General features: G+C 36.4%; 1 protein-coding gene across 3 annotated transcripts in view; it reads left to right on the top strand.

The window, feature by feature from the left end:
• The first annotated feature begins 2,135 nt into the window (after positions 1 to 2,135).
• The window catches only part of shaker (Potassium voltage-gated channel protein Shaker), a 650,071-nt gene continuing 642,702 nt past the window's right edge, over positions 2,136 to 9,504 (top strand). Inside the window, exon 1 of one of the 3 annotated variants that reach the window (XM_067099786.1) lies at positions 2,136 to 2,251. The gene's annotated coding sequence lies outside the window, so the exon portion shown is untranslated. Of the gene's footprint in view, positions 2,259 to 9,504 lie in introns of all 3 variants that reach the window. The other 2 variants (XM_067099787.1, XM_067099785.1) reach the window with 2 other exon arrangements.

Genomic DNA, 9,504 nt, shown 5'->3' with positions numbered 1-9,504 from the left:
TATTTGTCCACATTCACGCACGCACATCAACACAGATACACACACATATATCTTTGTTATGTATGATGTACATATATACAAATGAATGAATGGAACTCTAATTCAAATTTATTATGCACTGTTTGATATTCTGGTTGTTTATAAGTAGTGTGAAGAGTCTACTAAGATGAGAGAACTGGACTGAAAATGGAAAGCTGTAGGTGTAAAGGCATCTTATATAATATAGTGGTGCCTTTTACTGTAGATGACGGGAATGTGGAAGCTCTGTGGCCTGAAATGGTGTTCCGTATTAGACTTCAGTTAAAAACGTAGGTCTGCCTGCTTTAAATATTCTTAAATCATGCTGAGAAAACGAAAGAAATGGCATTAGAGCCGTAAGAGTTGAATGATAAGAAGATGCGAGCCCTAGAGTAATATTACTTTACATGATTAAGGTGGAACGAGTCTTCATGGCCAAGTTTTAAATAATAAATACTACATTGTCATCTTTTGTTTATCTTTGATGCAATATTCCTATATTGGAAACCACCTCAAGTAGCTATATTTATTGGCAGTTTCGGATATCAACGATAGATACACAAGGTAAAACTATAATGATTCGCTTAATATAAACTGACCCTCTGATGAAAAAAGCTGTGCTGTTTTACATTTATTGTCGTTCCAGATATGACCCTCTTAAGAATTTAAACAAACCTTCTTGGTCAATATTAGTATACTTCTTGAATGCATGTTAATACAGCATCAGTTTATAACCGTCTATCATATAACCTTACTGGTTTTTTCTCCCCCCCTCCCTTATTTATTGTTTTCCAGGAATGGTGTCGTATGGTGCAACGATATTTTCAAGTTTATTTGCATCGTCATATTTTGAAGGGAATTTCAACCATCTTGCAGGAGCCGGAATTTGAGTTGGACAAGTTGCGTACTTTAAGGGCGTTCACGATCATCTTCTCAGCATGACTGTGAAAAATACTAATGTATTCCGGTTGATGTCACTTAAAAATTCTACATTAGCCTTTCTTTGCTTATTAAGTGTTCAGTTTTATGTGTGTATATATACATACGTTAGCTTTTACACACACATGCCTACATATATATATATATATATATATATATATATATATATATATATATATATATATATATTCATACATACATACATACATACACACATACACACGCACACACACAACTATGGATATCCGTATATATCAATCAGAAGAGACCTCCCAATTGTTCTCTTTTTGAAGTTACAGTGTGAGTTTACGGTCTTGAAGCATTCACCAAAGAATTGTTGTCTGTTCTTGTAAACATCATAAGCTGGTCATTACAGGTCGATCTGTGAGATTTCCTTTCACTGTGCTCCTCTATTTGTTCATCACATTATTTTTTAAGATTTTCTAACTTATTTTAAAACTGATTATCAAATTTTGCATTATGAAATTGCTATCAATTTTCCAGGTAACTATTCACCGGGAAAGTCAGTGAAATTAAAAGTGAATCTTGACACAAAAAATATCTTTTCCACTACAAGCTTCCGCGTGTCCTTTAACCCAGTGTTGCTGTCATCCATTTTAAAAGATCGTTGTAATGTGCGTCCATTGAATGCTCCTAGCTACTTTTTCTATCTGGGCTTTCCGGGAAAGCGTTGCGCGGGAATCCTTTGGAACAAGAAGCATTATTGAGCTTGAATGGGAATCGGGAAGATCTCTTTCTCTCGCCTCCCCCCCCCCTTCTCTCTCTCTCTCTCTCTTCTATTGGAGGAATGGAAAATAAGGAGGACTACTTGTTGCCATTAGTTACAGATGCTAGTGATTTGTATGGCTCATAAAAATTCTTATTTATAGAGAGAGAGAGAGAGAGAGAATGTATGATTTTGCAGAATTGACCAAAGTACATAGTAACGGAGAGGAATGCACAGATATTGAGAATTGAGTCGGTACAGAATGTGGATCGTCCCCTCATTAAACAGTCCCTTTATGGATCCTGTGTCTGAACGCGCCATTGGGTAGGCGTCAGACAAAGAAGGAGCAGAAAAAGAAAGAGAAAAAAAAGAGGGACAGCACAAGGCGTAAGGGTATTCAGTATCGTAGGAGCAGCCGAAGGATGATGATGCGACTAGTTTTGGCAACAGTGCTCGGTCGGATCTGGAGCTGAGCTAAAGACTGGCACTCAGTATTGGGGTCCCTGGCTCGCTGTTCACAACTTGTACATGGCACCACTGCCACTTTCTCAACTAGGATAGCCACTAGTATCTAGTATCGGCAGTGACAGTGTTGCATCAGTCAGCAACTTCATCTTATTGGCTGATTGGAAACTATTCCTTTAGAAGCGATTTTTTTTATTCATGATACCCATGCTTGCCTAAAATTTGAAAATAGTAAAAAAAAAAAAAAAAAAAAAATGGTTAGAAACTGGGAAAAACTCTTAATATTTTGAAAAGTTCCTTGGAAGTGATCATAGATTATTAGATATGTGATGTCCTGAAAAATTGATCGTAAGACTTTGGGAAAAACACTTTTTAAGTGATTTTTGTGATTTATTCGACTCTGCTGTGAAAATGAGAAAAAAAAGTTGGTTCTAGTTGAGGGTAAAAATTTTGTGTGTAAGATAAAACCGTACTCTACTAGATGTCACTGAGAGAAACCTAAGATTTCACGTGGAGTGACATTTTCCATTTATATTTAACCATTTGCGGTATGCAATGAATTGTGGTGAGTGGGATGAAACTTGAACCATGCCACTTTTATGCTGATATCAAATAAACCATTTGCTATGAGAACACACCTTCTGAGAATGAGGATAAATTTTCAAATGCGTTTCTTGTTATTTTGGCAAAGAGAAGAGGCAGTTCGCGTAAATCTGTCGTTGCGAGTTTTGTTACCCGATACAGCCGTTCTGATTCGAGAGAGAGAGAAGATTTTCTTTCTGAAGTAAATTTGCTGATGACCGTTCAAGATATATACCACATTTATTTATTTAAGCAAATAACTGCAGTCATTAAGTAAATTCACTTTCATTGACTAATGTCAACTTTCCAACTAATACAGCTTATCAGTTGATGATATTATTCACTCTGATCATGATAGCATTCATCCAGTAGCATTTAAACAACAGATCTTTAACATTAAATCTCCTTCAAGTTAAACGTTACACTGCCCCGGTCGGCTGCTAAACAACGCCAGGGTAAAGCATTCTATGCCGTGATCTCTTACCTCCAAACATGCAGTTGTTTCGGAGATATGGCTTCGATACGTCCTTTCCTCAGGGGTTGCAAAGGCCGGAACGGAAAGATAAATGGCGACTTTTATTTCCTCCTTGATAGAGAAAGTATTCTCTCTCTCTCTCTCTCTCTCTCTCTCTCTCTCTCTCTCTCTCTCTCTCTCTCTTCTTCTTCTTCTTCTTCTTCTTCTTCGATCAGATGAATTTTCCTGTGCGCCGTGATTTTGTTTTATCCTTGCTTTCGTTGGACTGTTGCCACGCGGTTGATCTGCTCGTGTGTAATGCCTCTTTTTATCCCCTTCCCCTTTAGTATTCGAATCGAAGATATTGTTGTGGTGATATACCATAGAAACTCATTTATTTCGAATGGAGAGTGTCATACACTTGGCAGCTTGGCTTGCTCAAAGCCTTTTCGAATGTTCAGCTGCTAGTTATTTACCTATTTTGGATGAAAACGTCTTCACAAATGTTGAACTGCTGATCGTTTTGTTGTTTATGATGAAAGAGTCGTTGTGATGTTGAAAGGCTGATATTGTACTGTTTTCGGACAAAGAAAAAAAAGCTTCCATGAATATTTGTCTGCCGGATACTTCTAACTTTTCGGTCAAAAAAATTCTTTGAGAATGTTTGTTTGTTATTTTAATGTTTTCGGTTAGGCAGATTTCAAAAATATATAATTTCTGTAATATTTTTGGTCAGAATAATCTTCGGGAAGGGGGGATCGCTGATTATTTTAATGTTTCCGATCTGTCGCCATTTTCCTGTTTTGTTTTTTGTTTTTATTCTTTATGAAAGTGCCTTTAGAGCTCTGGGTAGCGTTTGCCAGGTATCTCGCATTATTGAGCCACTTTTTGAGGTGGGTTTGGTCAATTTCAAGACATGCTCTCAGATAAACTGTATAAAAGAAAACGTCAGGTTAGAGAAGAAGGAACTCATTTGGAACAACAAGACAGAACTTACAATTCTTCTTGTTTGTCGTTTAGTTAGGCAATTTTGCCTGTGATTTCTTTTGTGAAATGAACTTGAAATTTTATGTTATTTTTTACTTGAACCACCAGCCAAAAAACTTCTGCTTTTACATTCCTTGCCTGGGTATTGGCTCGAGTACCCGGTAACTGACAGCCATTGAAAACAAATTCCTTTATATCTTTTCAATAAACTAAAATATCTTTTAAAAAATTCCTGTTAAGGTTTGCGCCATCTAAACAATTAAATTTACACTTTACGTAATCGCCAGAGGCAAGGCTGGAAATACTGTGTGCTGTCTAATAAGACTGTAAATTAAGTAAGTAAACTTTACTGCTCTACGTTTTTAAGGCATCAGTTTGTCATAAAGGAAAAGTTGTCCTGTATCATAACGTTAAAGATGTCCTATTCATAATAATGGGGAAGTACCATTTTAAGCATCTTTAAGGGGCATGAAATACGAAACCTTAAGAATGCTACGGATTGTCACTATAACTCGCAAGCTGACTTAGGCCTATAGTAAAACCTTACCTCATTTTAGGGAATTTGCTATGAACGCCATTGGTCTCGCTGGCTGCCAAGAAAGTTTGTTTTTACCTTTTTTTTTTTATTTTGTTAGAGGCCTTCCGAAGGCAGTAACACAACTTTCTGGCAAATGGTGCCAGCTGGTTAGGTTGTGAAGTGCAATGAAACCTTTATATTTTTTCGTTTGCCACAAATTTCGAAAATAAATGACATTTTATGTTCAATGATAGTTTGCTGTTGCTTGGACTCACCTTGAATACACTTCACTTATGAATGGAGAGAAATAAGAGTTTCCTTAATACTTATAGTCAAGGTTCTTTCAGTGTCTAAGTTTTGTATCTGTTTTAACTCCTTCATTTTTTCTTGTTATGATATTTCCCACTCAACGACTCGTATCTGTTTTGTTATTTTACTTTAGACTCGCATGCAGTAACATTCCCCTTAGGATTATATTCTGACTTTTCTGCCACGACATCTGATATTCTCTTCTCATTCATGTGAGCATCCAAGAAACCGCATTCTTGCTTTCAGATTCCTCTTATGAACTTGCTTCTATATACTTTCTTGTCTTACAAACATCCAAATCTTTCCACCATCATTTGCAATGTTTTGCAACTTCGTTTAGAATACACTGCTTTTCATTTTCATCGTCCTTACTCATCCAATCAATTTTATATGTTATGGATTTTCTTAACACTGCATTAGAATTATTCTCTTGTCTTCATTAGCCACGGTAGCGCATCCGAGGCGTGCTGAACGAATGTTAACCAAGTCAAGTATTCTCAACACTGTAATTCACACTTTTGCAGCCATTTCCTTTCTATAGATGCATATCATACCGCATATAGGATTTTCTTTATGCTCACAAACCTCTCTCACGCCTTCCATTTAACATCACTATTCTCCCGTTCTGATACCCTTTCTTTAAAACCACTTTCAACAGCCTAACTGGTGTAATAACAGTTATATCTTTCTCCTTACCGTGCAGCTTCATTGTCATCTATTTCCACATTTAATTGGTAAAGTAATACATTTCATGGACTCCGGAGTCTTTACTTTCATGAAAAGCGCTTTACACATTCAATTCAAGAACTTCATTGCCTTCCCGATCACTTATCTTTTTAAAATTATGGGCAACATTTGGTGTACTTTTTTTGTATATCTTGGCTGTACCTTTACCATCACAATATTTCGCTGAGTATTGTCATTCAATTCCGCTAATTCTATCCTTGCGATGAGCTTTTTAAGCATGTTCGTAATTGAATGACCTTTGAAAATTAGTGAATTTTTTTTCTAAGTATTTTTAATTTTTTTTTTTTTTTTTAAGATTCTTGCTCTCTACTATACTTTATGCTTTCATATCTCTCGGGAAGATATATTTTTCCCGGGAGCTCATGATTATATCGTATACTTTTTATTTTCCTTAGCCTTTCGTGTTTATCCTCAATGTTTTGATGGTGAGTACATTTTCTGGTTTATGATTATGTACCACAGAATCTTCAAATTTTGTTCACTAAACTGTCACCTCAGAATTTCTATTTACTATTCTTTTCTTTATTTTGCTATCTGTTATGCGTAATTGTGTAATTGTCAAGTTTACTGTAATCTCTCTATCGTCTTATTACTTTAAATAACTGCTACAGTTTTAGAAGTATTAGAAACTTTCCTAAACTCTCACTTTTAACAGCGTCTTGAATTCAGTTTTGTTTTTCTTCGGATGTCCAATATTACTTAAAATGAAGCAAGATGTTACTTAGCTAAATGGTGTTTGACCCTCTCCTTTCAGGGGCTTTGGAGAACCTTTTGCAGCTATTCTTTATATTTCAAGGGTATTTGACAGTTTCTGACATACTGGCTCTGTATTTACTCTTTTTTCCCGTAGTGACCTTTGGCCTTATTTCAGAGTATAAATATATGTATTTTTGTAATATATATATATATATATATATATATATATATATATATATATATATATATATATATATATATATATATATATATATATATATATATCAACCCTTCACAACCTCTGCATTCCTTCCCCATCTTTAGTGGTGTTCTTCACGGTTATTATGTTTTCTTTCCTAATTTTTTTCCTTTTTATTATTTCTTCACACTACCCCTTTCCAGTTCCTAATATCAATGATTCAACCCATCTAACTTCTACTGTCACCTATCAGTCCATCTGTTTGCGCTCATGCTCGCATTGCTCTTCATTGTGAGTATTGTCTCTGATCTTGTGTGCTTATCTGAACAGGGATTTAGTACTTTATCTTGCCTCATACCCCCGAGGCACAGTCTCCTCTTCAATCCAATTCTTCGATTATTTTTAGTGGAGACAATTAAACCTCTCACTTCATTCAAAAGTTTGCGTGTGCAGGTTATTTCAGAATAATTCAAATAGTTCAGATTACTAAACCAGCCGCTGTAAATGAGGCGCCTTCTTTGAATGAATCTTATAACCAGTTAAAAGCTATTTGTCGTAAATATTTGTCCTTGATTAAAGTATTGCTGAGATATTTAGAGGGCCTGACCTAGAACCTCCCTTCCTAATAAGACAATCTAAGGCAATTTATTTAACTAATGTCCCCTCTACCTAATTCTCGATCCTTTTTTCCAACTCTGCCGGGAGGTGGTTTCTGTCTCTTTTGTGGACGATTTTGGTCCCTTTTCCATTGAGCTCAAGGGGAGATAAATCAGTGAGCCTCAAATTACACGGTTCAGTGACTGTTGTCTCCCTTTAGTGCGAAGTGCTTCATCTTCCTGATTTTCATCTACCCAACTCTTGCTCATATTCCTTCTCAACTTACTCTCGTGCAGACGCGCTCAAACTCTTTCTCTAGTCTCTCTAGTTTCTTTAGATGTATATGCCCGTTTCTATTGTTACTGACATCAGCCCGTCCTGTCTTTTAGGGACAGAAAGGTCTATCACTTTCTCAAGGCGAAGCCCTGCCCATGTCCCGTCCTCTTCATTTTTCTTGTTTGCATCGTGTCTTAGTAAGGAAATGTCATTTAGAGGCTTGTTGTCTTTGACTTGCACCTAAACGTTTATGGATGTGTGAATGTGCACCGTGCTTACTGTCAGTTCCGTCATATGGAAAAGCGTAATGTACAGTATATTGTAAAACGCGGGGAGAGGATTACTGTTCAACTCTTGAGTCCTTTGGAAGCCAAATTTTCTTAATTGTTACTCAGTTTACCTCAATATGGTTTTCGTAATATCTGCTACGTCATGTGTATGATATAATATTTAATCGCTTTACTCTCTTGGCTTAAACCGATATATTGTTTATTTGCACTCACTGTGATTACAGAATAACTACTTCATATTAGAGTGTAGAACTTGCATAGGATGATAGACGGAATGTTTATTATTTCTGTATTTGATATCGACACACACACACAGCACCGGAGCATTAAATTATATTGCCATTGATACTTGAACCATCGGTAGCAGCTCCTTTAGACTTTATTACATCTATTTAAGAAAAATAATTAACAAACCTTCCTGTCGCCTGAGCCTTTTTTTTTCCTCAAAACGATGTCATTAGGTGTTATAGTAAATTTACCTTCCTCTAATAATGGTGTCCTTAGAGCTAAAACCATTGCAATGCATCTGACTGTGTTTCTTCCTGATATGACATTCAGTCTTTGTTCAATTTTCTTTTTTCGTATAACAAGAAAATCAGAGTCATATTGGGCGGTTACTCCGTTTACCTGGCCGAAAGTAGTGGTAAAAGCCGAATTATAAGCAATCAAACCAAAGGTGCTACAAGTCTGAAATGCGAATTTCCGCCTTCTGGGTGCTCACAAGTTTGGCGGATTCACTTTACAGAATGAATGTTTTAAGTGGCGCTAAAATAATGGGGAGGGGGACGGTTGAAGAGCTCTGGGAATGCGCAGCACCTATGTCAGTAGGGTATTTTGCTTGTTTTCGGGAAACAAGAACAGAGCTAGTTTGAACTTTTTGGGTTTTGTTTAATCATAAAAACCTAAAGGTGATACAGCATTATTTTAGAATGCATTTTTATATTTATTGTATGTACGTGTAATAATTTTTGGTAACATAACACTGAAAGGATTTGTTATACAGTCAAGTCCTGCCGCTTCTCTCTCTCTCTCTCTCTCTCTCTCTCTCTCTCTCTCTCTCTCTCTCTCTCTCTCTCTCTCTCTCCCCCCGCTAGGTTACTTATTGAAGTTGCTGTAACAGATGTAAGTCCCAGTTACGAGTAAGAGCAAATGTTACACATGAGTCAAGAAAATATGCAGAATTCACTGTGACTTTCATAACCGATTAAAAGGAAACAAAACCATGAAATCGTCTTTGTGAGTGCAGGGTTAAATTAGTGGTTCCATAATGGCTTCCGAAATCCCATAAAACTGAAAAGAACATTAAGTGGCCATGGAGGTAATTTTTAGTCCTATTATAATATCCCTTGACTGATTTATGCCCCATTAGATGATCTGATTCCTCTATAGTTTCCGTGACCCGGTGATACACGAGGAATAGACTTCCGCTCCTGTAGCTGTACGGAAGTTTATCGAATTCAGACTTAACTGTTTTGGACACGGAAGCAGATATTTTATGCCTCGGCTATGTGTGTGTGTGTGTGTGTATGTATAATGGGTGTGTATATGTTGATAAAATTAAGTGTTTTTGCGTTTCGAAATGTGTATGAGTATGAACATGGAACGTACTAATAACGTTCGCACTAAAATCTTACTTCATGTTTACTTACGCTCTTTTACGAAGCCCAGAGTGTGAAAATACACAGTTTTGCCAATAATTCC

This window comes from Macrobrachium rosenbergii, chromosome 55 (assembly GCF_040412425.1).
Source record: "Macrobrachium rosenbergii isolate ZJJX-2024 chromosome 55, ASM4041242v1, whole genome shotgun sequence".
NCBI lineage: Eukaryota > Metazoa > Arthropoda > Malacostraca > Decapoda > Palaemonidae > Macrobrachium > Macrobrachium rosenbergii.
The sequence above is the reverse complement of the archived record's forward strand: the minus strand, read 5'-3'. Positions and strand labels throughout refer to the sequence as shown.